Here is a 9,295-nt window from a genome sequence, read left to right as displayed (position 1 = left end):
GCAGTCTTGTGTTTACTGCTATTTTCTTTAGGACTTTCAAGAAACTTTATTGATTTACATTTCTTATTTACTTATTTGGAATTTTTATTTATTTTCAATTTACTTGTTGCCTTGGAGAAATCAGATATCACCCTAATTACTATTCATCTGTAGTTTTTTTTTTCCTGGCTACTTTGATATGTATTTTTATTGTATTTAGAGGTTTGTAGAATCATTATAGTATGGATATCTTTTTGTCTTGAACTTTTTGGCTTAATATAAAAGTTAGTACCATATTAAAGTTCTTCAGAGAAATTGAAACAATAATATATATATATCTTATATCCATATATATATATCTTATATCCATATATATACAATATATATGAAAAGCTTTCACTGTTCCTCAAATGTAACAAGTTCCTAGAGTCATCAAGCTTTTCATTATTTTGGAACATGTCAAGATCATCCCTGATTAACAAATAATTCCAACTCCTCTTCTCTATGCCAGAAAGCTTATTTTAGAAAATCTATTGGGTTACTCATTCACATTATCTATCAATTTGATCTCTGTTTCCTCTGCCTTTTCCAAATTCAGTTTGTACATCTGGGAATTCTCAGTCCAAATACTGTTGAAGCCTAGCTTGAAGGATTTTGAGCATTACCTTGCTAGCATGAGAAATGAGTACAGTTGTGCAGTAATTTGAACATTCTTTCCCTTATTGGGGTTGGAATGAAAACTGACCTTTTCCAGTCCTGTGGCCACTGCTGAATTTTCCAAATTTGCTGGCATATTGAGTACAGCACTTTAACAGCTTCATCTTTTAGGATTCGAAATAGGTCAGCTGGAATTCCATCACTTCCACTAGCTTTCTTCTTAGTAATGCTTCCTAAGGCCCATTTGAACTATGGACTGGTTCCAAATTGGGAAAGGCACATAACAAAGCTGAATATTGTCACCCTTATATGCAGAATGCATCATGTGAAATGCTGAGCTGGATGAATCACAAGCTGGAATCAAGACTGCTGAGAGAAATGCCAACAGCCCAGATATGCAGATGATACCACTCTAATGTCAGAAAGTGATGAGAAACCAAAAAGCCTCTTGATGAGGGTGAAAGAGGAGAGTGAAAAAATTGGCTTGAAACTCAACATTCAAAAAACTAAGATCATGGCACTCAGTCCCATCACTTCATGGCAAATAGAAGGGGGAAAAGTGGAAGTAGTGACAGATTTTCTTTTCTTGGGCTCCAAAATTACTGTGGATAGTGACTGCAGCCATGAAGTTAAAAGACACTTGCTCCTTGGAAGGAAATCTATGACAAACCTAGGTATCATTTTAAAAAAGCAGAGACATGACTTTGCCAACAAATGTCCGTCTAGTCAAAGCTATGTTTTTTCAGTAGTCATTTAAGGATGTGAGTTGGACCATAAAGAAGGCTGAACTCTGAAAACCTAATGCTTTAAAATTGTGGTGCTGAGAAGAATCAAGAATCATGGACTGCAAATCATTAAATTCTAAAGGAAATCAGCTCTAAATATTCACTGGAAGGATTGTTTTTGAAACTGAAGCTCTGATACTTTGGCCACCTAATGCAAAGAAACGACTACTTGGCAAAGACCCTGGTGCTGGGAAAGATCGAAGGCAAAAGGAGGACTGTGTGGCAGAGGGTGAGATGGTTAGATAGCATAACCAACTCAATGGGCATGAATCTGAACAAACTCCTGGAGACACTGGAGGCCAGAGGAGCCTGGCAGGCTATAGTCTGTAGGGTTGCAAAGAGTAGGAGATGACTTAGCAATTGAACAACAACTTCATTACCCCATGAGAATGCAATTTCTAAGAAGATGGTACATTTGTCCTGGGTTTTAGCATATAGGGAATTATTAAGTCATGAGTAAATTTATTAATAAATAAAAACTGAAACTATCCATTTGCAAAATGTCCATGAGTTAATGACTGCCATACAAACACTTGTGGAAACTGATAGGCACACATGGTAATATCAGGCTTTAGTTGTCTTATTCTTTTAAGGCTGAGTGCTTAAACAGGTAGATTTTTATGTACCTCAGAAAAATAGGAATTGCCAAATTGATACTTCACTTTTGTAATTTTCCCAGCTTGGCTTAGATTAAATAGGCCACAAAGATAATCTTTAGCTTTATTCAGCATCCTTAGATATTCAAATTATATCCTGAACTATAAGGGCCTCATAGAAATCAATTGAAAAGAAAAGAAAGTGAAACAAAATTTAAGTGGCTAATTAAATACAAGAAGCCCCCCAAAACTCTAGAAAATATGAAACATGTAATGTTTCAATTCCACTTGTTCAATAGTTTTGCTGTGTTTTTGAGGTTTTTCATTAAACTTTTGAAATATAAACAAAGCTGTTGTTAAATTACTTACATTTAAATTAAACACATGACAAAATTCATTTTGAGGGTGAAAGTCACTCAGTCATGTCAAACTCTTTGCAATCCCATGGACTATAGAGTCCATAGAAATCTCCAGGCCAGAATACTGGAGTGGGTAGCCTTTTCCTTCCCCAGGAGATCTTCCCAACCCAGAGACTGAACCCAGGTCTCCTGCATTGCAGGAAGATTCCTGAGCCACATTTTAAATAAACGTATTTTTCTACTAGAAAATTTTCAGAGATTGGACTTCCCTCATAGCTCAGTTGGTAAAGAATCTGCCTGCAATGCAGGAGACCCTGGTTCGATTCCTGGGTCAGGAAGATCCTTTGGAGAAAGGAATGGCAACCCATTCCAGTGTTCTTGCCTGGAGAATGCCAAAAGCAGAGGAGCCTGACAGGCTACAGTCCTTGGGGTTGCAAGAGTAGGACATGACTTAGTGACTAAACCAACCAACCAACTATCTTCAGAGATACAGCCATTAAATAACCATGTCACTCTTCTACCCAAAGGGGAAAAAATATTTTCAAATTTACTTTATAAGATATTAAGAATGTGAATATTCTAAATTATTATTTTAACTTAAAAACGCCCAATGGACTCCCAGTTATTTCAAAGGAGTCACAATTTCAAGGTATTAAGATATGCCAAATAGAGTCTAAAACTGGTCTTTTTCTTACAGTTACACAGAGATAGTGATAATTTTAAAATATGAATAAGATTTTGTCACTATATTCAAACTACTCAGTAGGCTTCCTATCTCATTGAGAGTAAGGCAGAGCCTCACAATGCCCACAATATCCCAGAAGATTTGGCTTCTAATTACTTGTTGATTTCACCACTCTTCTCCTCCTGACTTCTGGACTCCATATTCAGTTATTTTTATTTATTTATCTATGTTATTGCAAATACTGTACTGTCTCTTTTACTGCAAGTTTATACAATCTTGATCTTCCCTGGTGGCTCAGACCGTGAAGAATCTGCTTGCCGTGTGGGAGACCCTGGTTCAATCCCTGGGTTGGGAAGATCCCCTGGCAAAAGGAATGGCTATTCACTTCAGCATTCTAGTCTGGAGAATTCCATGGATAGTGGAGCCTGGCAGGGCTACAGTCCATAGGGTCACAAAGAGTTGTACATGACTGAGCAACTAACACTTTCAGTTTCTTTTCTTTATACAGCCTTGGATATCCATTAGTGTAAAACTCACAAACTTTGTTCTATATTGGCTTAGCTCTATTCTTATTTTTTATACTTAGAATCAGCTTATCAGTTTCTGCAACACACACACACACAGGCACACAACTGTAGGGATTCAGTTGAATCTATAGATAATTTCAAGACTTGATACTTCTACACCTTTTAGGGCTTTATATAATTTTTGTATTAAAAAATCTTATTTTTCTGTTACCTGAAATAACGTTATTTCGGGAATGACTATTAAACATTTTCCAATGTCTTTTCACAGTTTCCCCAGGGGTGGCTCAGATGGTAACAACTCCTATGATGATTACAAAATTTGTGTACTTTGTTTCTCATATATAACTCCATATTTATGGATTTTCTAATACTGACTTTTTATAATCTTACTGGAATTGACCCCAGGTGGATATGCTGTTATTACCTGACTAATAACATTCTGGATTTGTTTTGCTAGTATTTCATTAATATTTTTAAATGAGTTCTATCTTAAGTGTAAGGTAAGGGAGTTAAAGAAGGCAAGGTTCAGAAAAAGAACGAGACTGGCACTTTACAGAAGCAGATCACCTTTAATGAGGCAAGAAGGGGCAGCAGTCAGATTAGCGAGCTGCTGTGCTTATCCAAGAAAAGAGTAAGTATACATAGGCATGTATGTGGAAAGTTACTGTCTTAAGGGGACCTGTTCTTCTCTAAGGTTGTTCGGAGTAGTTATCTCTTAAACGGCTGGGGCAAGGAATTTTGGAGATAGACCAGAGGCTGGACCAGCTGGGAGCTGGCGTAATCAACCTTAATGTCAATTTTTTTTCTTCCGGTGAGAGAGTTCTTTGTTTTGCATAGAATGGTGGGGTGGACCTGGAGGGGAGTTTTAACTCCAGGCTATTTTGAGCCATGTAACTTTCCTTCATTAAGTTTCTCTTTCAGTTTTTGCTAAATGTTTTTGTTATCTTCTAAAAACAAATTAATGTGACTTTCTTCATTTTCTATGCCCTGGAACTATTTCTAGGAGATAATTATTTGTTTCTTGTAAATTTGAAAGAAACTATAATACCAAATGAATCTGCAAACTCTTTATAGGAAATCTGAAACATTGGCTATTAAGTGTCTTTTGTGATAATTGCTTTTTTTAAATCATAGAATGTTTAAATTGTTTTTATTAATTTTTATTAATTTATATTTTCCTAGAATATTATATATTTCAGTAAGCTTTTCAAAAGCATTTGCTTAGACATTCATTCTTATAGTCTTAAATGAGCAATTTCTTCTTGCTCATATTTAGCTTATTTTATGTACTTTCATTTTTTTCTTTTTATTTACTTTCACTTTTTTCTTTTCATTTTTTCTTCATTATATTTAAGAGCTTCTCAACTATTTTTCTATTCTTAACTATTTTCTAAACAACTTTTCTATTGTTTTTAATGAGATGATTACTTTTAAACTTACTTAATTTTTTAAAAAAATATATCACATTCTGCTATAATCTTCATTTTCCCTCTATTAATCTTTTATTTATAATGTTTAAAACTTAATCTCAATGTAATTTATTGTTGCTGAATAATAGAAACTTAAAGCAGTTCAAAATTTCAGCTTTCACATCATTGATTCAATTTTTACAGTATGGATTCTTTACTGCTTTCAAAGCAGTTTTAAAATTAGTTATTGTATCTTTTGTTTCCTTTCATTTTCTCCTTATCTCATTCAGCTCCTTTTGCCCTTCTGTCTGGCTCCCAGCTCATTCCTTTTTATATCTCAGTCGATTGTCTTATCCTCTCATCTTTCATATCTTGTTTCATGGTTTTCATTTCTTTTTCTTTTTATGGCAAGACAAAGCAGAAACTTTCTAAAATCTTCTTCTTTATTCTGCAGCATTTATTTTATTTTTAAAGTAGGTTTTTCCCTCTGATTTTTGAGGTACGTGCTCTTTTCATCTTATTATGCATAATCTTATTTTACAATATCTTTATGATTTTTTCAATTTTTTTCCAACCAACCTTAAATGATGAGATATTATCAATAATCAACATTTCCCCCAAATTGAGCAGGTATACTAAACTTTTTTGTCTGTGTGGTGTCATTGCCCACTGTATTGTTAACAAATCAGGCAGAGGAAAACCGAGTTATGTTAGTTGGGGGAAAAACAGCTGCTAAAGCTGATTAATTTTTTTGGAGATACCCTAACATGCCTATGGAATTATTTTCTAAAGCTCCTTTTCCTTACTAGATAATAAGATACAAAGGCAAATGCTCCCTGAATTTACCATGGGTTAGCCTTGACTCTACCTCTGTGCTCCATCGGTTAGCTTCAGTTCAGTTCAGTCGCTCAGTCGTGTCTGACTCTTTGTGACCCCATGAACTGAGCACTCCAGGCCTCCCAGTCCATCCCCAACTCCTGGAGTTTACCCAAACTCATGTCCATTGAGTTGGTGATGCCATCCAGCCATCTCACCCTCTGTCGTCCCCTTCTCCTCCCGCCTTCAATCTTTCCCAGCTACAAGGTGTTTTCCAATGAGTCAGTTCTTCGCATCAGGTGGCCAAAGTATTGGAGTTTCAGCTTCAGCATCAGTGCATTCCAATGAATATTCAGGACTGATTTCCTTTAGGATGGACTGGTTGGATCTCCGTGCTGTCCAAGAGACTCTCAAGAGTCTTGTCCAATACCACAGTTTAAAAGCACCAATTCTTCGGCGCTCAGCTTTCTTTATAGTCCAATTCTCACATCCATACATGACCACTGGAAAAATAATAGCTTGGACTAGACGGACCTTTGTTGGCAAAATAATGTCTCTGCTTTTTAATATGCTGTCTGGGTTGGTCACAACTTTCCTTCTAAGGAGTAAGCATCTTTTAATTTCATGGCTGCAGTCACCATCTGCAGTAATTTTGAAGCCCCCCAAAATAAAGTCTTTCACTGTTTCCACTGTTTCCCCATCTATTTCCCATGAAGTGGTGGGACAGGATGCCATGATCTTAGTTTTCTGAATGTTGAGCTTTCAGCCAATTTTTTCACTCTCCTCTTTCACTTTCATCAAGAGGCTTTTTGGTCCTTCTTCACATTTTTCCATAAGGGTGGTGTCATCTGCATATCTTAAATTATTGATATTTCTTCCAACAATCTTGATTCCAGCTTGTGCTTCCTCCAGCCCAGCGTTTCTCATAATGTACTCTGCATAGAAGTTAAATAAACAGGGTGACAATATACAGCCTTGACGTGCTACTTTTCCTATTTGGAAGCAGTCTGTTGTTCCATGTCCACTTCTAACTGTTGCTTCCTGACCTGCATACAAATTTCTCAAGAGGCAGATCAGGTGGTCTGGTATTCCCATCTCTTTCAGAATTTTCCACAGTTTATTGTGATCCGCACGGTCAAAGGCTTCGGCATAGTCAATAAAGCAGGAATAGATGTTTTTTTGGAACTCTCTTGCTTTTTTGATGATCCAGCGGATGTTGGCAATTTGATCTCTGGTTCCTCTGCCTTTTCTAAAACCAGCTTGAACATCTGAAAGTTCATGGTTCACATATTGTTTGAAGCCTAGCTTGGAGAATTTTGAGCATTAATTTGCTAACATGTGAGATGAGTGCAATTGTGCAGTAGTTTGAGCATTCTTTGCCATTGCCTTTCTTAGGGATTGGAATGAAAACTGATCTTTTCCAGTCCTGTGGCCACTGCTGAGTTTTCCAAATTTTCTGGCATTTTGAGTGCAGCACTTTCACAGCATCATCTTTTAGGTTTACCTCCACTAGCGTCATTCATAGTGATGCTTTGTAAAACCCACTTGACTTCACTTCACTTCATTCCAGGATGTCTGGCTCTAGGTAAGTGATCACACCATCGTGATTATCTGGGTCGTGAAGATATTTTTTGTATTGTTCTTCGGTGTATTCTTGCCACCTCTTCTTAATATCTTCTGCTTCTCTTAGGTCCATACCATTTCTGTCCTTTATTGAGCCCATCTTTGCATGAAATGTTCCTTGGTATCTCTAATTTTTTGAAGAGATCTCTGCTGCTGCCGCCGCCAAGTCACTTCAGTCGTGTCCGACTCTGTGCGATGCCATGGACTGCAGCCCACCAGGCTCCTCTGTCCATGGGATTCTCCAGGCAAGAACAATGGAGTGGGCTGCCATTTCCTCCTCCAATGCATGAAAGTGAAAAGTCAAAGTGAAATCGTTCAGTCGTGTCCGACTCTCAGCGACCCCATGGACTGCAGCCCACCAGGCTCCTCTGTCCATGGGACTCTCCAGGCAAGAGCACTGGATTGGGGTGCCATTGCCTTCTCCAAGACTTTCCTATTCTATCGTTTTCCTCTATTTCTTTGCATTGATCACTGAGGAAGGCTTTCTTATCTCTTCTTGCTATTCTTTGGAATGCTGCATTCAAATAGGTATAGCTTTCCTATTCTCCTTTGCTTTTCACTTCTCTTCTTTTCACGGTTATTTGTAAGGCCTCCTCCAACAGCCATTTTGCTTTTTTTTGCATTTCTTTTTCTTGGGGATGCTCTTGATCCCTGTCTCCTGTACAATGTCACGAACCTCTGTCCATAGTTCATCAAGTACTCTGTCTATCAAATCTAGTCCCTTAAATATATTTCTCACTTCCACTGTATAGTCAAAAGGGATTTGATTTACATCATACCTGAATGGTCTAGTGGTTTTCCCTACTTTCTTCAATTTAAGTGAATTTGGCAATAAGGTGTTCATGATCTGAACCACAGTCATCTCCCAGTCTTGTTTTTGCTGACTGTATACAGTGTCTTTATCTTTGGCTGCAAAGAATATAATCAATCTGATTTCAATGTTGACCATCTGATGTCCATGTGTAGAGTCTTCTCTTGTGTTATTGGAAGAGGGTGCTTGTTATGACAGTGCATTCTCTTGGTAAAACTCTATTAGCCTTTGCCCTGCTTCTTTCTGTACTGCAAGGCCAAATTTGCCTGTTACCCCAGGTGTTTATTGATTTTCTGCTTTTGCATTCCAGTCCTCTATAGTGAAAAGGACATATTTTTTGGGGGTGTTAGTTCTAAAAGGTCTTGTAGGTCTTCATAGAACTGTTCAACTTCAGTGTCTTCAGCATTACTGGTCGGGGCATATACTTGGATTACTGTGATATTGAATAGTTTGCCTTGGAGATGAACAGAGATCATTCTGTTGTTTTTGAGATTGCATTGAAGTACTGCATTTCAGACTCTTTTGTTGACTATGATGGCTCTTCCATTTCTTCTAAGGGATTCCTGCCCACAGTAGTAGATATAATGGCCATCTGAGTTAAATTCACCCATTCCAGTCCATTTTAGTTCGCTGATTCCTAGAATGTTGACGTTCACTCTTGCCACCTCCTGTTTCACCACTTCCAGTTTGCCTTGATTCATGGACCTAACATTCCAGGTTCCTATGTAATATTGCTCTCTACAGCATTGGACCTTGTTTCCATCACCAGTCACACCCACAACTGGGTGTTGTTTTGCTTTGGCTCTGTCCCTTCCTTCTTTCTGCACTTATTTCTCCACTGATCTCCAGTAGCATACTAGGCACCTACCGACCTGCGGAGTTCATCTTTTTTGCCTTTTCATACTGTTCATGAGGTTCTCAAGGCAGGAATACTGAAGTGGTTTGCCATTCCCTCCTCTAGTGGACCACATTCTGTCAAACTCTCAACCATGACCTGTCCATCTTGGCTGGCCCTACACAGCGTGGCTCATAGTTTCATTGAGTTAGA

The sequence above is a fragment of the Bos indicus genome, chromosome 14 (assembly GCF_029378745.1).
Source record: "Bos indicus isolate NIAB-ARS_2022 breed Sahiwal x Tharparkar chromosome 14, NIAB-ARS_B.indTharparkar_mat_pri_1.0, whole genome shotgun sequence".
NCBI lineage: Eukaryota > Metazoa > Chordata > Mammalia > Artiodactyla > Bovidae > Bos > Bos indicus.
The sequence above is the reverse complement of the archived record's forward strand: the minus strand, read 5'-3'. Positions refer to the sequence as shown.